The sequence below is a fragment of the Lactuca sativa genome, chromosome 2 (genome assembly GCF_002870075.4).
Source record: "Lactuca sativa cultivar Salinas chromosome 2, Lsat_Salinas_v11, whole genome shotgun sequence".
Lineage (NCBI taxonomy): Eukaryota > Viridiplantae > Streptophyta > Magnoliopsida > Asterales > Asteraceae > Lactuca > Lactuca sativa.
In genome coordinates, this window is record NC_056624.2 from 151,898,802 (window position 1) to 151,922,629 (window position 23,828).

A 23,828-nucleotide genomic window follows, 5' to 3' on the forward strand; every position below is an offset into this window, starting at 1 on the left:
GAAAACCACATGTCTATATAAATATAAGTACTTTTTTTTACAATCAAACGATAAAATATTATGTATAAATATTTATTAGTTATATAAAAATCACATTTTACATTAAATACGCTACTATAAAATGAGTTTGGATATTTGAATGCGTGTAATTGTTCAAGACCCAGATGGGAGTGCAATCCGTGAAATTTATACATTTCATATCATATTTATAATATTATTAGGAACATCTTGAATCTCATGGTATGACTCCAGAATGCTATCACGAGTTTATCTTGATTGTCCATTTAATTATTGAACCACATTTTAATTATTTTGGAGGTATGTAATCATTATGTCCATTGACAATATTGAAAATCATATTTTTAATTCAAATTTTCAATAATATTTATGAAGGATAAATATCGCCATTATTACATTTATTTTAGTATTCTCATTAAACTTTGATATTTTGTTTATATTTTTCACATCTTCTTTGATGCTTCAAACGAATGTTAGATGCGACATCAATATATATTTAATAGAATTATTTAATTGTAAAAAAACCCTCATATTTATATAAAAATGTGGTTTTTAAATGAAAAAAAATGTATTTATATGGTTTAAATGTAATAAAAAAAGTATATACGGTTTCAAATGAAAAATGTTCACACAAATGAAAAAAAATGATGTTCGATTTGGACCAAAAGATATAATGTCAAAATTGACAAAAAATTAAAATTTATTGTCAAAATTGAAAATAATGAAAACTTAGTGTCTTTTTTATAAAAAAAATAATTTTTATACGTCAGCATGTCATGTCTGTATGCCACGTTATCAGACAACTGGATTGACTGATCAAGTGACTATGATTGTAATAAATTGAAAAACACAGTGTCAAATCTGAGATAAAAAGACACGATGTCAATTTAAAATTTTGATGTAAACTTTGTGATTTTGTACTATTTTCCCTTGATTTTTTTGATCATGTGGTAAGAGTAAAAGTGAGTCCCTAATATAATATTTTCATATATAAACAAGACATTAATACTAGGATGAAATTCGACACCTAATACACCGTCCCAAATTATATTAATGACTATGATTAAAAACATTTTTTTATTTTTCATTTACTAATAGTTAACGACGAAACTACAACAGTATTCATTAGATTCCAAAGTGTTTTGCGACATAAAATACGTCATTAATTTCGTCGCCAAGTTCCTTGCTAATTTCATCAATGATCTTGTTGATGTAGGCCTTTAGCGGCGAATTTCCAACTGAACTTCCATTGTTGATTCCAATGTTTCTTGTATGTAAAAATATATAGAGTCGCACACCACACACATCCTCAGAGCCGCCGACGCCGACTCTCATTATAGCCGATCATTTCCCTATTGTTTTGATCACTAAGATACAACTTGCATATTGATCTTATAAGATCCAACATATTTATCATAATTCCATCTTCGATAGGACGTCAAACCACACCCCTTGACCGAGGAACGAGACGACAAATCCGTTGAACAAATATCATACACACAAATAGATGAATATTCCATACATTGCTAGTCATTTATTATTGTACACTTATCACCTTTCTAGCCATTTATTATAGAAAATCCGATACACAATAGGCACACACCAATATTATTATTATTATTATTATTATTATTATTAAAGAAAAGTATACCGTTAACGGTTTGGTAAGTTCTGCTTCTTTATATATCTTGTACCCCAAAAGTCACCAACAGGCGTCTAAAATCCACTTTTGTAGCAAGAACAAAGGAGAAGCCATGACTAGGTGGTGCTACTGCTACTATAGATGGCAGATGGTGGTGGTTGCCTTTATGTTCATGGTCTTCCTCACAACTCCGGTGACATCACAGCCACAAACAAACATACTAATCACAGCTTGCAGCCAAGCTAACCACACCAACCTGAACCTCCAGAATTTCTACGCCAATCTTAACTCTACTTTCCAAGATGTCCGAACACAATTATCGAACAATAACACATACTTTGCCACCGCAGAGCAGACAAGGAACTCAGAGGCAGTTTACGTAATGGGTCAGTGCAGGAACTACATGTCGACGATGGACTGCGTGGCTTGTTTTGATTTTGCCGATAGGGTAATACGTTTCTGCGCTGGTGCTAACGGTGGCCGAGTTGTACTTGACGGCTGCTTTCTCAGGTGAACATTTATATATTTACTTTTTTCATATTGTGAATACAGATTACGAAGCAAGAGCAGCCAATCTCGAAATATCTATGATCATGCAACGTGCGGTTTGTATTGCGTTGAAAGACTTCGATTCCCTTGGTTTGTTTCTATCATATAGAAGTAAAGTCCACATTTTATTTCTCGTCTGGAATAAACCACCAATTTTTATGGGAGTTGATTTTTCGTACTGTTTGAAAAATCAATATAGGGACAATTATATCCGCTTCAACCTATTTATTTTTAATTTATGATATTGAAGAGAGAGATCCAAATTGATTTGCTTCCAGACGACGCCTATTAACCTTCCTCCTTCTTTCTCCTTCGGCGCTGCAGTTTCTTGAGTTGCTGATGCTTCCGATTCAAAGGGTAAGTGAAGTAGAACCCATCTCTTCAGTCACATCATCCCACCAAAGCCTCCGTCTCCGCTTCTTCCACTGATGATGCATGTAAAGTGCAATCTTCAATGGATACCGATTCAAATTAAATCTTTGATGGAACTCAAATTATTTAGGAGTCTTCAATTCCCGATTTGGTATTTTAGTATCAGAACATTGAAATCAAATCTAACCTGGTGTTGTTGAGCTATCACGAATCATATCCAAATTGGAAGAAAACCATGAAACAATCTGCCATCTCGTATTAATTCTTCTTTAATCGAATACCTACACCTGGCGCCCAACAAAACAAACGTTTATTCAAGGAGCTTCAACACAAGACTTCAAGAGCTTCAAACAACTTGTATACGATGGATAAGTTAATGATCACATTTGGATGGAGGGCAAGACTTGTATACGATCAAGCTCTCTCTCTCTCTCTCTCTCTCTCTCTCTCTCTCTCTCTCTCTCTCTCTCTCTCTCTCTCTCATATGTTGGTGTGCCATTAGCTGTTGCAAATAGATGAGTTCGATTTTGATTGTAATCTTAGAACTCGGATTCAAAGAACATTTGATTCTTTATGTTTTACATCCATTCTTCTATTTGATAAGGTGAAATGTGATGGCTTTATGTTCGCCCTGACCATCGCTTCTTTCCACCGAGGGCAACACTTCGTTTTAAGAAGATGTTTGTGGTGATAGTTTGTTGAGAAATCTGGAGATTGAGATTAATTCAAAAACTTTGATTTCTTCAATATCATGAACTAAAATTAAAATGGGTCGAAAGGTAGAATTGCCCGTGTATTAATTTTCCAGTGGATGAATAAAACATGTGGAAAAAAATCAGTTCCCAATTTTTATTCCTCAAAGTTGTTGATCAAGTAGTTTCCAAAATTTATTCCACTATTCAATTTTCAAATTTGTTATTTTCAGTTTTGTACGTATAGTCGTCTCCGATTCAGGGTCGGCCCTAAGGAAGTGTTGGGTGTGCGACCGCACACAATCCGTATCGTGAAGGGTAAAAATTTAAAACTTCAATAATCCATCACTATCTATGGCTAATCCATTGTGATTCCATTTCTAATCCATTGTTAATCCGTAGCAAATATGTTGCTAATCCATTGCTATATATCGTCATACGTTTCTAATTCGACATATTCTCATTAATCTGAAAGTTTAGGGCCTATTTTCACTCTTTGCATAAAGCCTTCAAAATTAATGGATCGCTCTGCCCCCGATCAATCTTCGATTAGTCCCTAGGCGGTATGCGGCCAACTAAAAGGTGCCTAATGATTAATCCATGTTTAAATAGTGAGTTAAACTATAAAAGCCGATAAATTTTTAATGTTTTCAAGAAACTTTATTTAAATCGAAACTATTTGAGGAATGATTAGTGTTATATTATTCCGATTAACTTATTTTGTTATGATATTTGTAACATTTATTAACTTTGTTATGATATCAAACACTTTTATTTTTTAAAATTTAACAGATTTACAAGTTAGGGTCCCCGACTAATCCCTTACTAGGCCGACTAATATCTAGTCGCTAGTCGACCGACTTAATGACCTATACCCGCTAACCTTTTTATTAAAAGGTTCAGGTATGGATCATCACCGATCCACTCTGTTTATAACTCGCTCCATATAAATTTCGAATTATATATATATTTTTTGTTGTGATCGTTTATTTTTAATTCCAATCGAAATTCCAAAGAGAAAATGTCAAACTGTGTTTACCCAGGGCTCGAGGAGTCGTCATCCAACCTTCTAGTTTTCTGCCAAGAATTATGATTTCATTTCATTTATATTTCATTAAAGAATCTCTAATACCATTTATAAATCAATAAAATCTATCAATTGTAATAAACTTTGTAATCACTATTCTCTATCACTGTACTCGGCAATCAAAAATCAATCAGAAGTTTATGCAATAATGATTTGGTAAAAGGGTTTTGATCAAAATCGATTCACTCCAAATTCGTTCCATTGCCAGATCTACTTAATACTGCCTAACAGTAACAACGTCTACATCCTTGGTTATTTTATAAAAATGTTTTGCAATATTATTTGACAAATATCACAAGCTTCTATTAATCAACTAAAAAGAAAGTAGAACTTAAACTAATAAGAAGCTTTCACGTTATCTATTCTAATAAATAAAGATCTTTTTGCCACATGTCACACTCTCATTCATTTTGCCACATGTCATTTTGTGGTTATTTTAAATTATTGTTTTCCTCATGTAATTTTATGGTTTTTTTTCTATTTTATTAAATTCCACATAATATTTAAATGTAATAATAAATGCATATCACTTTCATTGACAAACTTTTCTTCTAATTTCAAAATTCCTAAATTAAAGCCTCATCAGTTTCATTTCATCATTTATCTATATTATTTGTTTAAATTTAAAAGATAAAAAACACTTTAATTTTAATAATTCAATAATTTCTCACTTTTCTTGTAAATTAAAATTTCTCAAATGTTTAGAATTTTATATTTATTTTTTCTTTTAAAGAAACTCATGTAATGCATGGGTCTCACACCTAGTATACTTATATACATGAATTTTAAGGAGCATGTTTTCGCTGATCTAGCTTAAATAAGATTTCAGTGAAGGGCTACAAATAGCAACCACTTATACACGGTTGGTGGGGTTGGTATGGAGATGTTAGGTGTCCATGTGCGAGGGCATGAAAGTTAAAAGTGGCAATAAGAATAATCGTTAGGTAAGTGGTTGAAGATATTTACTCTATATGTATGTGAACACATGAAAATAACTGGTTGAAGATATTTACTCTATATGTGTGAACACTTGAAAATAGGGGGTGCTACATACGTGTAGCTTTAAGAATTTTACGTATGTGAACGATGAAAACTTCATTTTTCTTATGCATTCAATGTTTGTGGCTTAAACATGAATCCTATAAATAGGCACAACCTCTTGCTTCACAATATCACAACACCAGATACGCCAGATAGAAAATATAGAGTGAGGTAGATTTTTGTAACATTAGGTTTTCAGATAAGCTTTTTTGCATTAAGTTGGCATTAATAGGTGTTTGGTAATTTCTCTGGATAGCGATGCTACTTACTTAGTGGTCATGACGCGAAGAGTTCGCGGTATGAACTTTGATGAAGCTCGCGACACTATAGGACTGTTGGGCCAAACCTGAGAAGCCTTGAGATTTAGGCCTATTTAAAGGCATAAACTCCTAGGGTTTCATTATTTCCTCATCATCTATCACCCTCAGAGCAATCAAAGCAAACCATAGCCTCTCTAATTTGATTTTGAGCCTCTAATGTTTATTTATGCACCTTAAAGGAGAAGGTAGTGCATTTTTGAAGCAAGGAAGAAAATAGAAAGTTGGATCCAAGCTATTAAGCACTTTTTGGACTATTGTAAGTCTTCAGTATTGAAGCTTTATGAGTTAGTATGTCTAGATCTATGATTTCATTCATGTTTTGGTCACATGGTTGATGTTTCTTTGGAGTTTAGGGAACTCCAATCTTAAAGGTTGTATTTTTATGGCTTATGAACCCATTGTGGTAAGAAAATGATGAGTTCATATTGTCATTTGGTCCATGCATGAGTATGAGAGTTTGTTGGTCCTAATTTTGACATAGGCTTGGTATGATGGTGTTAAGGACATGCAAATGATAAAGTTGGAAACTTTATCCATTAAGACCATATTTGATGTGTTCTAGAGGTTTAGAGCTTAGTTGTTAAAGTATTAAGACCTTAGTTGGAAGTTGGGTGTGTTTCCAAGATCGAGTCGTGATATGAGGATTTGGTCATGTCATGATATTCGAATTGACCGCGTCTATTTTTCCGCTTAGCAGTAGCGTCGCGACCTTGTGTTGGTCGCATCAAGATGACGTGGACAATTGACTTTTTTACCAGATTTGACTTTTGGCCAACTATTTTGGGTTTGGGTCTTAGATGGGAAAAATATTCTTTTTTCCATAGATTCCATTTTTTTGGACCCGGACTTGATAAGGAAGCATAATTGAGTATTTTACCTTATTTACTGAATTAGGATTCTTTATTGTATAGTCTTGGGGAAGACTTGATACTACTAGCTTGAGTTGTGGACTTAATCGTGTCTTCTATTTAGGTGAGTTCCCACACACTTTCTTATTATGTGTATTATGTGATGATGTTATGTACGACCAATAATAGCCTCTTGGATGGAAGTGTGGTCGTGATGTTTGGTACTACTACAAAATAGCCTCTTGGAGGAAAGTTCTAGTATACCTTAGCAAGATGTATGACCACGGATAGCCTCTTTGAAGGAAGTGTGATCATGATGATCTGTACAACTAAAGAATAGCCTCACGGAGGGAAGTTATACTTATACAGTGATTAGAATTATGCTAACATATATTATGTGGTAGACTATAAGTGATATGTGATTTAATGCATGAAGTTCATGTGTTATTATGTGTATTGCATATGATCTATATAATAGGTGAGTATTTTGATTTCTCACTAAGCATTAGGCTTATAGTTGCTACTTAATGTTTTATAGCATCTCTTTCTAGTGTGGCGAAAGGCAAGAAGCCGACATGATTGTGACATCTGGGCATTCTTGAGGGCATGGCATATATCTAACATTAATAAACTTTATGAGATAACTTTCAAAACAATGTTTTATGCTTCCGCAACATGATGATATAATATTTAATATGATGATGTGATGAGATATCTTTGATTTCAATAATTGCATTTAGTATAACAAATAATGTTTTACATTTCACAAAGATTTATACTCTGATTAAAAAAAGAGGTTGTATATATTGGGGGGTTACATTTTCTTTTGTACAAAGCCTTATTTTTTGTGGATAAAAATAAGAGTGATACCTTACAATGAGAGATCATAATACAAGTACAATTTAGCCTCGTATGATTGTAATATTTCTTGGTGATAATAAAATCCTCTCTTTCTCTCTCGTTCATCCATGGATGTAGGTTAGATTTGACCGAACCAAATTAGATATTTTTTTTTTCTAATATTGGTTTTCGTTAGTGGTATTTTCAATAGTTTTATTCCACTTTATGTTACCGAAATCATTTATCATATTGTCAGAAGTGCTTAACTTGTTTTGTTGAATCCTAACAAAATGGTATTAGACCCATGGTTGAAGGTAGGAAACTTAAAATCGAAAAATTCCATGGTCAAGATTTTGGTTTTTGGAAAATGAAAATCGAAGATAATCTCTACTAGAAGATGTTACACCTACCATTGTCTGAAAGATAGTCAGAAGTGTTAGAATAGGAGGAATGGGATATGTTAGATTGTTAGGCTCTTGGTGTAGTCAGGTTGTTATTGTCAAAGAATGTTGCCTATAATATTGTCAATGAAAGAACAATGTTTGGGCTACTCAAGGCGTTGTATAACATCCATGAAAAACACTCAACGACGAATACGACTTTCTTGATCACACAATTGGTGAATCTAAAGATGAAGGAGGGTAGCTTGGTGACTGATCATGTTAACAAATTCAATTCAATCATCTCAAGGTTCATTTCAATTGATATTGGATTTGAGGATGAAGTCATGGAGTTGCTACTATTATTATTATTATTATCCTGGGGAGATAGTTGGTCTGGTAAAATGACGACAATTAGTAGTTTAACCGCATGTGCTAAGTTGATGTTCGAAGGTATTTGTGATTTAATCCTCGGTGAGGATGTGCATAGACGGAGTGTTGAAGAAGCTTATAATATTCTTCTATGTACGAAAGATAGATGAAGAGGTTCTAACAGAGGAGGCTGTAGTAGATGAAGATGAAAGATGAGAAACAGAGGTCGTTCAAAAAACATGAAGGATATTACACAATGGAACGGCAAAGAGAAAGGTCATTTTAGAAATTAGTGCCCAAATCCTTCGACATATAAAGGCAAGAAATAAGTGAATGTCATTCCATTCTAGTCATTCCATAGAATTAATGCAAAATTTCTGGTAGTACAATGGGAGGGTTACATTAGTAGATAACAAGAGCATGAATATTACTAGTGTTGGGGAGGTGGTCATCAAGACAAATTTGATTACGAATTAGACTTTGAAGAATGTCAAGTTCATTACAGACCTGAAGAGGATGTTAATATCAGTAAGGAAACTTAGTTGTTGCTGGAGGTCAGAAGCGGGGTACACTTTATATGGTGGCAGTTTCTAATTCTGAAGCGTATGCCATTGAAGAAGTTGGGGCATCTACATTGTGAAACCAAAGACTTGGGCATATGAGTGATATGGAATGAAGATGCTAGTCTCCAATGGACGGATAGTATATCTGAAGACTATGACAGTCAATTTCTATGAGTCATGTGTACTTGGTAAACAAAGAAGGTTATTTTCATGAAGATAGGACATCTGCCTAAGTCCAGGAAGTTGGAGTTAGTTCATTCAGATGTTTATGGTCCCAATTCAGTTCCTTTAATGGGAGGATCCTAGTACTATGTCATGTTTATTGACGATTGCATGAGGAAATTTTTGGTTTATTTCTTGAAACATATAAGTCTGAAGTTTTTAGCACATTCAAGAAATGGAAAGCTATTGTGCAAAATGAAACAAACTTGAAAAATTAAGTATTTCAGATTAGATAATGGGGTCGAATACAGTAGCAAAGAAGTTTTTGATTACTGCGCTAACCAACGAATCAGAATGCAGAGGACAGTTCCAAGGACACCTCAGTAGAAAGGGGTAGCTCAAAGGATTAAATGAACATTAAACGAGAGGGATAAAAGCATGAAACTACATGTAGGTTTACCTATGAAGTTATAGGAATATTTAGTCAACACAACTACATATTCAATCAACAGAAGACCCTCAGTCCCCATAGGGTTCAAGATTACATAAGCGAAATGGAAAAGGTCAGGATATTTTGCTCAAACACCTGACGGTATTCAATTATGGTTCATATGTCAAAGTTAAAGACTCAAAGAGAAATAAGCTAAAGTCAAAGCAGGAAAGTACACCTTTGTAGATTACATGTTAGATGACATGAGGTATTGCTTTTAGGATAACAGGAATGAGAAGGTTATCATGATTCAGGATGTGGTGTTCAACGAGAGTGCTCTATACAAGGATGAACTTGAAAAAAGCTCCAATAGTGAAAAACAATCAGATGATATTAGTTCAAAGGAGGAGTCTGCAGATGATGTAGAGACAATCACTTCTATTATCCGTAGATCTACTATAGTAAAAAACATACATTCATGTATTCTCCATCAACTAATTACTTGTTGTTGACTGAGAATGGTGAACCTTGGTCCTTGGTCCTTGGTCAAGCTTTCACAGGGAGGAAATAACTATTAAAGAAATGGGTGTTTCGATTCAAATATTAGATTGATGACACCAAATAGTATAATGTAAGGTTAGTGGTCAATGGGTTTTAATATAAGAGAGGGGTTTATTACAAAAAGATCTTCCCTCTAGTTGTGAAGATGAATATAATCAAAATGATCTTGGGTATTGTAGCCTTCTAAGATCTCCATCTACAGTAACTATATTTGAAGATAACTTTTCTCCATGGTGACCTAAAAGAAGACATATACATGGCACACCCAAAGAGTTTTCCCACAAATGGTAAGGAAAATGCGGTGTGCAACCTAAAGAGAAGTCTATATGAATTGAAGCAAGCTCCAATGAAATGGTACTTGAAGTTTGATAGCTTAATGCAAAGGAGTGGGTATCACAGATGTGAGATGAATCATTATTTTTACTTGAATAAATTCTACTCCTCATACATCATCATGTTATTGTATGTTGATGACATGTTGATCGATGTATCTGACATGCATGAGATCCACAAGCTTAAGAAGCGGTTGCCCAACGAGTTCAAGATAAAGGGCATAAGGGCTGCTAAGCAAGTATTATGCATATGCATAGCGAGGAACAAAGTTACCAGTACACTAAAATTTTGACAAGCTAAGTATGTCGAGAAGGTTTTAGAAAAGTTCAACATGGCAAATGTTAAGGTCAGCAGTACACCTTTGGATAGTTATTTGAGACTCAAAAATCAACATCCATAAAGACCAAAGAAGACATGGAACAAATGGTTAAAGTTCTCTATGCATCTGCAGTTAGTAGCTTAATGTATGCTATGGTATGAACCCGACCAAATATTTCTCATGTCATAGGAGTTGTGACGAGGTTCATGTAAAATCGAAAAAGAGAACATTATAAGGGAGTAAAGTGGATGTATGATACTTGAAAGGAATGACTGAGGTTTCCCTATGTTTTAGAAGAAAAAGGATGGTCTTATAAGGGTTCGTCGACGCCTTTTTGGGTGGATATATGGATTCATGTAAAAGCACAACATGTTATGTGTTCATAATCGGAGGTACGCCAATCAGTTGGATGTCTAGATTGTAGAAGAGTATTGCTATCTCAACCACATAAGCAGAGTATATGCCTATTGCAGAAGAAGCCAAGAAGCTTGTATGGTTGAAGAACTTCTTATCAGAACTTAAAGTGTAGCAGGAGAATTGTGTACTGCATTTTGACAACCAGAGTGTAGTTTATTTCGCAAAGACCTCGATGTTTCACAATAAAATGACATACATTCATATGGGGTACTGTTGCATTTGAGAGTTAATTAATGATGAAACTCTAAATCTAAAGAAAATCCTTGGAACGAAGAATCCAATAATTATGTTCACCAATGTGGTTACCACTGAGACGTTGAAGCTTTGTATGACTTCAATTGGCTTTTCAAAAGTTTCAGAAAAAGGCATGACAGAAAGCAATATATATATATATATATATATATATATATATATATATATATATATATATAGAGAGAGAGAGAGAGAGAGAGAGAGATTAAGGAATGTTGCAAGGTTTTGTATGGCAGAGAAAGGCTAAGTTATTCAAGCCTTCAAGTGAGAAATTGTTAGGTGTGCATGTGTGAAGGTATGGATGTCAAAAGTGGTAGTAAAATTAATTGTTAGGTAAATGGTTGAAGACATTTATTCTATATGTATGTGAACACATGAAAATAAGTGTTTGAAGACATTTAATCTATATGTGTGTGTAAGACATGAAAATAGGGAGTGCTACGTATATGTAGCCTTGAAGACTTTTATGTGTGTGAATGATGCAAACTTCAATTTTTCTTATGCATGTAGTGTTTGTGGCTTAAACATGAACCCTAAAAATAAGCATTCCCCCTTGCTTCCTAATATAACAACACAAAGAACAAGATACACATATAGAAAATTAAGAATGAGGTTGTTTTCTTTTGTGTAGAGTCTTATTTTTGGCAACCAAAAATACGAGTGATACCTTATAATGAGTGATCAGATTACAAGTGGAGTTTCGCCTTGTAATTTTCTTGGTAACAGTTATTCTATTTTTAAGGTACGAGGGTAATTCATTCTACAATCAATCAACAACGCCAGGAAATGATGGATTATGTGGCAACCACACATCATCAAGACAAAGTGTTTTCGAAACCACTGTGGATGGATTGATGTCTGATCTTTCTATCGCCACACCAAAAATAAATGGTTTCTTTGCTGCCACCACAGCACCCGTTATTGGCACCAATACAAGTACTGCATATGCTATCGCGCAGTGTGCCATTTCAATAACACGCGATGATTGCAGAAATTGCTTACAAGTGGCATATGCTAACATAAGAGTTTGCGCAGCTGATGTTACTGATGGGAGGGGTGTTGATTCTGGGTGTTTTATGAGGTACTCAGCCTCTCCGTTTTTCCCCAACAACACAATTATTGATATCACGCCGTTTTTACGAGATGGTAAAACTTATGAAATCCCTATGCTAATTTCTTATTATATTTATTAATCGCTACAATTAATATATTATTCGACCTATTTTGAAAATAAGGAATTCAATACAAGTGTATCAACATGCTATCTTATAATATTTCCATGTACAGGAGGTTCAAGCAACAAGGGAGCCATTATAGGAGGTGTTGTTGGTGTGATCATCTTGCTAATACTTATACTTTTGTGGTATCGTCGATGAAGGAAAAGAACAACACCAGGAAGTATGAATTGTCGATTTAATTATAAATAATTATATTGAAGTTGATCACCAATAGATTTTAAACTGATCAAGAGACTGATCAATGTGATTGTATAAATGTCTTATGTGTATTTATGAGACATTAGTAATTTAGTATTTGTCTTCTTGACACTTGGTTGACAGGGTTGGTGTGTGATGTGGGTGATCATGTGGAATTATTCATCTGTTGTTTTTCCAGTTGTATATAGTTCTAAACATAATATTTTAATTATAACGATAAACTCTATTTGTATACATGTCGACCAGGTTATGCCATGGAAGCTGCGGATTTGAAAGGTGCAGTACATTACAATTATAACGATCTGCAGTTGGCTACCAATAATTTTGGGGAAGAGAATATTCTAGGGAAAGGAGGTTTTGGTGAAGTATTCAAGGTAATAAAATAGAATTTTTGTATCCGAATGATATTATTGATTTCAATTTGAAAAATTAAATATCCTTCTATATTTTCTTTCTATTATCCTCCTACCTATATTAAATATTAAATGCTATCTATTAAATGGTGGCAAAATGGTGACAAGTGCATATTCCTACATAGCTTGTTATTGTGATATTACCAAATTTTGTAGTATAAGTCAATACCTATCGGTTAACCTATCAACTTAGCTTTAGATATCACAAGCCAACATTTCTCATTTTCTACAAACAAATTGGAGATATAATTTCCTTATTATTCACTAATTCAAACAAACTCTTAAATTGTTGAATTATAGGCAACCCTTGATGATAAGAATATTGTGGCAGTAAAGAAACTTCACGTACAACATGGTAGAGTAAAAGAAGATTTTGAAAATGAAGTTAAGCTTATAAGTGACATTCATCATCGAAATCTTCTACGTCTCCTTGGATGGTCACGTGAAGGATCTGATCTCTTTCTAGTCCTGGAATATATGCCAAATGGAAGCCTTGATCAATTCTTATGGGGTGAGTTGATGTTGCAAAACTATTAATAATTATTCATATGAAATTCAATATTTAAAAACACTTGGTATGATAATATCTATTCATAATGAAGGTTCAAAAAGGGGTACTCTGGATTGGAACCAACGATATGAAATAATATTTGGGATAGCGAGGGGTCTTGCTCATCTACACAACGAATTTCATGTCAAAATCATTCATAGAGATATAAAATCAAACAACATTCTTCTTACTGATGATTTTAAACCAAAGATAGCAGATTTTGGGCTAGCAAGGTTTCTACCTGAGGATGAAACTCATGTTATCACCAAGTTTGCTGGGACATTGTAAGATTGATTTTTGATACAACTGTGTTGTATTAAATCGATCCTCTGTTTGTGTATAATTAAGTTATTTTAATTTTACTATGAAATACAATGTCAGGGGTTACACAGCGCCAGAATATGCACTTCAGGGTGTTTTATCAGATAAAGTTGACACGTACAGCTTTGGAGTCGTGATTCTTGAAATCATTAGTGGCCGAAGGAGTACCGAAGTGACATCTGACAAATCAACCTCCGACTACCTACTGGAACATGTGAGATACCATATTAATACCTTTTCTCATATTTAGTTGTTCTTTTTAAAGAACGACAAGATCGTTTATTTAGATTAATAAGAAACAAAAAAGTTATTGCATAGGAGGTGCAGTACATATGAGAAGAAAGAAAGATAAAATAAGATACAAACAAACATGTGTCCATCCGTGAAACATAGCATGAAGAAAGAATAAGAAAGCAAAACAGATATTCTAACATAGTATATATATATCTTCTAAAATAATTATATCTTTAAAAACAACAGATCTTATATATTTCACATATAAAGGTTACTCATATTTAAGTAGATTTTACATTCTTTGTAAAATAGTTACTGAATTCTTAATTTTTTTTATATGATTGGGTGAACAGGCATGGAAGTCATATGAGAAGAAAGTACATATGGAATTCATTGATGTGACATTGGACTTGAACCAACACCAACAAGAACATGTGATGAAGATCATTGAGATTGCTTTGTTGTGCACCCAATCGCCAGTTACGAAGAGACCAACCATGTCTGAGGTTGTTTTGATGCTTCAAGATGGCCAATCATTGGGGAAAAAAGAGCTAACCAGACCTACTTATGTGCACAATCATGAAAGGAGGATCCATATTGGATCTTCAAAGAATTTCGTTGCGGCTAATACTATTTGCAAAAACCCAAAGCAAATATTAGAGGCAAATGGGAAGCTACGTAGTGAAAGAGCAGACGCCAAAGTAAATGTACTGGAGGAAGAGATGAATGTTGCAAAGATCTTATAACTTAGGGATTCAAGGTCGATGACGTTCAGGTTATTATGTGGTTTTAAAAAAAAACTGAGCATAGACCGGTCAGCCTATTATTACGTTTTGTCTGAATGAAACAATGAAATAGAAACCTCCATTTTCAGATCGCCTATTTTCCTTGCTTTCTCTACAAAGTGTCGTCAATGAGCATCTTTAAGCTATAATTATTTTTTAATTTAATTGAATTCAATGTTTTTGACATTAAATTAAGTGAATATATATCACTCGTAGAAAAAGGGGTTTTAATGACAACGAATTGTGATATACACTAATTTTGGCGGACAAAAAAAAAAAATCCGACGTAAACATTATGCATGTTTCAAGAAATCTTAAGGATTTACGACAGAATTCTATCATAATATGTCATCTTTCGAAAAATTATGATGTACAAACATATAAGTCATAAATCAAAATTAAAAGAAATACACGGACTACCTTTCACCTATTTGTGTGTGATCATCTAGAAAAAAAAAGTCAGACGTCTTTAATTTCCCCAGCTTCTATCGATCTCCTCCCATTTTCCTGGTTCAAAACACCTTTTCTTACTACTTTATGGTGACCGCCACCTTTGATTAGATTGGCCTATGTTTATGCAGCCAATGTGATCAATGAGAAATATAACACGACTTGGTTGGACAATCTATACGTTGTTAACAAAAGTGAAGTAGTTTCAGGGAGAAATTAACACAAGGCACCTTACATAAAGCCTGCGTATTACGTGATTAATGAAAAATAAGAACAAGATGTCTTAATAGGCTTACACGATGAAAAGGAAATAACATAATAAGCAAACTCTCCATTAGCATGATGTGCCTAATGTTAAGGAGGACTACCCACTACCTAAAAGACAAAGTCAAATGAACATAAATAAAGTAAACATAACATATAAAACAAGATAGGTACATGAACAACATAGTCATGCACATGGGTTGGTGTTGTATTTTAATACTCCTTCTCAACACCAACATTCACCATTCCCACTGTCTCGTAGAAGTTGATCATTTTCATGCTTGGTAGGCCCTTAGTGAATGAATCTGCAACGTGATTTGAAGTTTATATATATATATATATATATATATATATATATATATATATATATATATATATATATATATATATATATATATATATATATATATATATATATATATATACACACACACATTCTCCCTCCGTCCTATATTTATTGTCCCCTTTTGACTTTTAAAGATTTTATTCTTCAACTTTGACTTAAAATATTTTTGTTTTTAATATATAATACTTGATTCAAAATATATGAGTGGATTGTGTTTTAAGTGTCATTTCATTGTTGTAAGTTTAATCAAATAATATATAACACAAATAAAAATATATAAGGTCAAATTTGAAGAATAAAGACTTCAAATGCTAAAAACAGACAATAAATATTGGCTGAGGGAGTATATATATATATATATATATATATATATATATATATATATATATATATATATATATATATATATATATATATATATATATATATATATATATATATATATATATTGAAAGCCTATGTCTCCATTCAAAACTCTTTCATAAATAAAGTGATAATGGACCTCCATGTGTTTGGTTCTTGCGTGAAATGTTGTGGATAGGGACACCATGGGCTATCGTTTACTACACCATGAAATTGAATTGGAACCAACATGGACACATATCTTGTTGTAGAACGTCATGTGTTTAAGTTACATGCATACTCAACATCACAGAAACCAACCGGCTTGCTCATCAACTCCTTCTTAAACATAAGAGTAAATTACTGAAATTGTCCCTGTGGTTTGGTCAAAATTGCACGTTTGGTCCTTAACTTTTTTTTTTGCACTCAGATTGTCCCTATGGTTTGATTTTCTTGCATTTTTCATCCATGTGGTTTGATTTTGTTGCATTTTTCTTCCCTTACATACATAAAGTTAGGGATCAAACATGCATTTTTTTTTACCAAACCATAGGGACGAAAAACGCAACAAAATCAAACCACAGGGACGATCCGAGTGCAAAAAATAAGTTAGGGACCAAACGTGCAATTTTGACCAAACCACAAGGACGATTTCAGTAATTTACTCTAAACATAATTCCTTGGTCAGGTGTTGCTTTCACATAACTTAGGACTTGATGTATGGCAGAAAGATGCGATCTCCTAGGGTATTGCATGAACTGAATCAAAATCCCTACAATAAAGGCTATGTTAGGTCATGTCAAGGTGAGATAAATAAGGCTTCCCACAATCTTCATGTATATAGTCATGTCTTCTAACTCTTTGCTAGCATCAACACAAAGTTTTGAATTTGTGTCAATTGGTGTCATTGTTGGCTTACTGTTAATAATTACAAATCTAATCAAGAGATCCACAAAATATTTATGTTGGTGTATAACAATGTCTCCATTCTCTTCATACTTCACTTCTAGTCCCAGAAAATGCTTCAGATCACCAAGGTCTTTCATATGGAACCAAGTACATAGATTCTTTCTCACTTGATCAACCACTTCATAAAAATCACCCGTGATTATCAAATTATCTACATAAACCAATAGGACTGCAACCTTACCTTCTTCGGCTCTTACGAACAAACTCGCATCAGAAACTGTCATCATAAAACCATTGTTCTCTGAAACTCAACAATTTTACTGAACCACGCTCTTGGGGATTGTTTTAATCCATAGAATTATTTCTTGAGTTTACATACGTAGTTTGGATGGTCTTTGCTATCGAATCCAATTGGCTGCTCCATGTGAATGACTTGATCTGGATCTTTGTATAGAAAAGCATTGCCTACATCCATCTATCTAAGTTTCAATCCTTTATTGGCAACTCGGGCTAGAATGACACGTATAGTGGTAAGCTTTGCTGTTGGGCTGAAAGTATCCTCATAATCAAGTCCATATTTCTATGAGAATCCGCAAGCCACCAACCAGGATACCTCTCCATAGAGCCATATTCCTTTCTTTTTTTTATCTTATATACCCTTTTGCATGCTATGGGCTTCACTTCTTTTGGCTTAGGGACTAGCTTCCACATTTGGTTTCGGACTAGGGCTTCCATCTCCTCCATAGCAGCCATCCATTCTCTTTTTATACATGTCTGTTTAAAGGATTCATCCTCAATCTCGATAACCACCTAAAACTTGACGATTCATCTATCTCATCTTCAACATTAGAATAATTGAACACTCATGTCTTCAATGGATGTTGTTCCCATCTTTAAGAAACATCTTATTCTATGACAGTACCTACATCATTAATATTTAAATTGACGGTAGATGACTCTAATCCTTCCTTGAGCACATTAGAATCAGGAAGTGTTTCCTGATTTGTTGACCACCATGATGATTTCTTGTTAAAAACTATGTTCCTTGAAACATAACACTTGCCAATGTTGGGATCACAACACCGCCTACCCTTCCTCTATGCATCATATCCGAAGAATATACACTGGATAACTTTCTTCTCCATCTTTTGTTGTAAGTGACTTGGTATGAACACATAACACACATAGTCGAACACTCGGAGATGGATAACATTGGGTTTGGTACATAAAAGCTTCACAAATGGTGACACAAACCCCAAACATTGTTGTAGGATTCTATTGATAACATATGTTGTAGTGTTCATACCTTATTCCCAAAAACGTCATGGGACATTTTTTTGTCATGGATCATGCTACCACATATTTTAGTTAGGTGCTTGTTCTTACGCTGTAAAACTCTGTTCTGTTGTGGCATGTTTGGACAAGTTAATTGTCTTCCAATTTTGTGCTCCCTTAAGTAATCAACAAATTCCTTTCCCAAGTACTCTCCACCATTTCCTGGTTTAAGTAGCAATACATGATGATTTCCATCTCTTTCTGCTTCAACTTTAAACTCTTTAAACTTACTAAAGATCCCTGATTTTTCCTTCATGAAGTATACCCATATAAACCTTGAGATGTCCTCAATAAAGGTCACCATATACTTCATTCCTCTCAATGATTATTGTTTCACAGGTCCGCACACATCTGAATGTATTAACTCTGGAGGTGCCTTCGCTTGCTAAGTGGACTTTTCGAAGGGAAATTGGTGAGATTTCATATATTGACAACATGCACAAATAATAACTTTCCTCAGTTCTAGTTCTAGAAGACCGTTGACAAGCATTATTTTCATCATAATATCGAGTTTTTAATAAGCTACATGACTCAAACACATATGCTAAAGATCCATGTTTTTATTCCTATTTGTTTTATCTACATACATTGTTTCATCAGAGATCACATATATAGACTCCGATTTTCTTCCTTTGGCAATTGGGTGAGATGGTGTTTCAAACTCCTTATACATTTTTACATCATTGAGACCAAAAAGCACATATTGGCATGCTGAGGTTAATTAGGACAAAAAGAGCAAGTTCTTTTTCATTCGGGGACATGATACACAACTTGTAACATCGTCTCTTTCTTCTTTTCTTTCGAGTGAAATTGTAAATCACCAACATTGGCAATTTCAAGTTTTGAGTTATCTGATATCACAACAACTCTACTTCCACCATATTCAAACGGATTTTGTATGATATTTTTATTGCTTATTATATGATTAGAGCAGGCGGAATCAAATACCCATTCATCTAACTTATTCTTCGCTTGTTCAGTTGTAGCTGCAAGCGCCATGACATGTTCATCTTGGACAAAGTGTGCTTCAGCATCCCATGCTTCTTCTTCTTGAGTGGTCGTTGCATTTCCTTATTCAATGTGTTGTTGTGGATAATTTCTTGACATGTATCCTCTTTGAACATTTGAAGGGAAATTTTTGTTAGAGCGATAACTTTTTTGCTTTTCTGCTAATTGTTACCCATTCTCATTGTCATGATTTTCCCTCTCGTTCTGTTTGTGCTTATCAAAGTTTTTCTTTTGTCCCTAGTTTGAGTTAGGCTTGTACTTCCCTTTACATCTCTCCATATAAAGGGATTCATCTTCATCCTTGATAGAGATGCTTCCCATCTATTTTACAAGAGCCTCCTGTCCTGCCAAGAGGTTGTCAAAATCTAATAAAGAAGGCTGGATAGACCAACCTTGTATTGGAGCCACAAAGCTTCCGAACTCGGGCTTTAGGCCATGAATAATGGAATGTTTCATACGATTCTTACCAATTTGAGATTATAGATCATTCTCTAAACTCTCCCTGCAAGTTCACTTCACATTATGGAAATATTATGGGATAGACATATCACGTTAAGATGCGAAGAGCAACTCATTTTCAAGAAATTGCAACTTTGTGTCATTCTTTTTCAAGAATAGAGATAATAGAGCTTTCTAGGCTTCAGATGAAGTCACAACATCCCGGATGTGTTCAATAACATCTTTGTAACATCCCAATTTCAGGTATTTTTATTATTTCTTTTATCTTTATCAAAAGTTGCACAATTGGTCCCTTGAGGAAAAAGGCTTGCATTTTGGTCGTATGCATGGCGTACTTAAGGGTACGCGTAGCGTACTCGTGCAACATGGAATCACGGATCATCCTAATATTAAGGGTTTCTCCCTATTTAAACAACATTATATCCCCTTTTGATCATCCTTATCAGGCATCATTCCCTCCCCAAACTCTAAATCCGAATCTAAGTTTCTTGTGTGAGTTTTGGGAGCTTATGGAGTGTTTTTTGTGCATTTTGTTGAAGAAGGAGTCTAGAGAAGAAAAAGTGGTTGCTTGCAAGCTTGTAGATCCAGAAACCTTTCCTCTCTGAGCATCTTTTTTAGGTATAAAGTTTATACCTTGATGAGTTTTCTATTTGATATATGATTGAATTTTTATGAGTTTTTATCCCCAAGATTGGACCTTTATGAGTTTGGAGCACTCCAGTGAACTTTAGCTGTCCTTTCATGCATTTTAGGACTTATAGATTCATAAAAATGATTTCTTGATCATCCCCTATGGCTCATGCATGAGCAAAGTAGCTTAGGGTGTGTTAGAAGTTAAAGTTTGTTGCATTTTGACCTTCCTAGCCATGAAAAGGCTTAAAGTCGAAAAATTTATGGATTAAGACATCTTAGAATGAACTGAGGTTGCGTTAGTTGTCTCAATGGATTAAGACACAAGGTTGGTGAAAATGGAAGCAGACGGAGTACGCTGGGTGCTCTCCTGGCTACACCCAACGTAGCCGATTCCACCCTCAATGGGTCATTGATCGTGTTGTACGCCCCATGTAAGGAAGTGTACGCCCAACATACACGTTAGGCAGTTGACTTTCATTGACTTTTGTCTTTTGGTCATGATTTAGGGTTTTGGACCATGAAAAAGGCAAAATGGTCTTTTTTCCCTTAGAGGAATTAGTTGTGGGATTTGGACTCGCGAGTTGAGTTTTAGACCTTAATTATTAATTAGGGTTAATTATTTATTTGACTAGGCGGAGTCTAGTACCAACAGTTTGGGTGTGAGATTTACTTGTCGTTAGTGTTAGGTGAGTCTTCTCACTTATTCTTACTTGTATGGTAGAATAGTTGTATTTGTGTTGACCAGCTGGGTCTCACTATTATTTGTATTATGTTGTTTATGTGTGACTAAGAGTGCGGATAGTCTCCAGGGTTGCTGATAACCCATAGGGGGTGCTGTTGCCTACTGGGACTGTTGATAGTCCCCAGGGTTACTGATAACCCATACCTACTGTATTTATGTTTTGATGTATGTGGTATCTTGGGGAACTCACTAAGCTTCTTTGCTTACAATTGTTGATTTATGCGTTTCAGGTACTTCTGAGGACCGCAAGAAGGCGAATGTCTGATTATACACACTTACTGGGAGATTTGTTATTGGGACAGTTTGAGAACTCTTATATTTTGTGATAATGGTTGTTTTGTATAATTATGTGTTTGATAACTTGGTTTGTGAAACTTTAATTTTGGTAAATTAAAAATGAAAATTTTGGTCTAAAATTTGAGGTGTTATAATTTGGTATTAGAGCCCTGGTTTGAGGGATTTGGATGAACCTCAGGGTGATTCCAAACTCAAACTAAAGATTTGAAAATTTTTAATAACTTAACAGAGAAGTGAAGATCAGGAGAAAAACCAAGTGAAGAAGTGTCTACAATCAACTAGTGCTCGAGCTCTAGTTTCCCAAAATACCCCAATTTATAAAATGAGTAGTGCATAGTTGATATTTTATGAGCTGATAGAGTTGCATGCTAGTTAGTGGTAGGCTAAGGAATCTTGTAGGAACAGTGTGACAATGTTGCTTGATTGTACATTATGCCTTAGCCTAGGAGTTTATTCTTATGAGATTGAATTTGTCGTTACTATTTGCTTAGTGTATGCTATATAATTGTACATAGTTCGGATTTTATAGCCTTAGAATGCCTGATTTAGCCTTTCTTCCTATTCCTTGTCTGGTTGTGGATTTGAGGTAGGATATTCAAATGTTTATTGAGTCTCGTATTATGTATAATTGGCATACGCAAAGCAAATGGTGAGGATGGCAGAGATCTTGTGAAGCAGAACATTGCTGGGGAGCAGTCTAGAGTCAGTGTCTAGATGCTTAGTCGTAGTTCTAAGGAACCAACAGGGCGAGTCTATAGTTGATTTGAGTAAGTATAGTCCTTGTGACTTTGGGTCTTGAGAGGACGACTTGAGACAAATATGGGTTGGTGTGGAAGGTAGTATTGGGCCCGTACTACTGGAAGCACTAGATCCGTACGCGACTCAAGGAGGAAACTTAAGGAACTAAGGAGCTTGTAGGAGTGTGTGGGTGTCGGTGTATGTGCTTTAGCTTGATTTTTGATGATTTTCTTGTGTGTTTCAGTACGGTAGTTACCTGAGGTTCTGGATCCAGTGACCCCGAGAGGCCGAGTGCCAGTGATGATGAGATCCATTGGATTGTTACCGCTGAGGTGTCCGCAACAATCATAGGGGATATTTGTAACGACCCGTTCCCGGTATGATGATTCCTTGGTATTTATTTTGAATTTTGTAAAGGGACTCGGCGAGTTCATAGCCTGACTCGCCGAGTAGGGACGGGATTTCGAGCACGTGTGAGCTGGCGACTCGGCGAGTCCATATTCTGGACTCGGCGAGTCTGTCCGTCTGGGAGAAACCCTAAATCCCCGGGTTGCCCACTATTTAAGCCACCATTTAGCCCCCAATATCGCCTCCTTCACCCTCTAAAGCTGTGAGAAAACCCTAATTCGTTCTTGTGTGGTTCTAAGTGATTTTGGTGTGCTATTGTGAAGGCTTGAAGAAGGAGAAGAAGAAAGGAGCAAGGAAGAGGATTGTAGAGCAGAAATTCAAGAGGAAGCAAGAGATCTTTGAGGTATTCTTTAGTTTCCTTCTCCTTTATGACTTAAACCCTTTTCTAGATCTTATTAATGCCTTCTTAAAGCCTTATATTGATATGGAAGCTCTCTTATGCCGGGATAACCTTAGATCTGTTCATCTAGGAGTTGTAGAGCCCAGATCTATTGCCTTTACGGAGTTATTCTGCATATTAACCCTAGATCTACCCTTTTAAGTGCCTTTCTAGCCTTTATTCCCTTGTTCATGTGTTTGTACACGTAAAGTTGGAAACTTTACGTGGTAAATCAGCTTATTGGACCCAGATCTATCATTTGTATGTATTGGATTCGAGCAGAATCGAGTGTAGCTTAGTTGCATGGCGGTGACTCGGCGAGTCGGAAGAACGACTCGGCGAGTCGAGTCGCGAGTCCCCGATTTCTTCCTTTTGAGCGATGTCGAGTGGGCCCAGTGAGTTGTGGAGTGGACTCAGTGAGTTCGAGGGTAGACTCAGCGATGGAGGGACTCGGCGAGTTGTTCATACAACTCGGCGAGTCCAAGGCAATCTTCTTAAACTCAAGAACAACTCGTCGAGTTGTTCATATGACTCGGCGAGTCGGATGAAGATTGTCTGAGTTTTTGGATCGAGTGAGTACT

At 35.0% G+C, this 23,828-nt stretch overlaps 1 pseudogene; it reads left to right on the forward strand.

Annotated features, from left to right (window-relative positions):
• Positions 1–1,363: 1,363 nt before the first annotated feature.
• On the forward strand, positions 1,364–15,044 carry LOC111918888 (cysteine-rich receptor-like protein kinase 2; annotated as a pseudogene).
• The last annotated feature ends 8,784 nt before the right edge of the window (positions 15,045–23,828 follow it).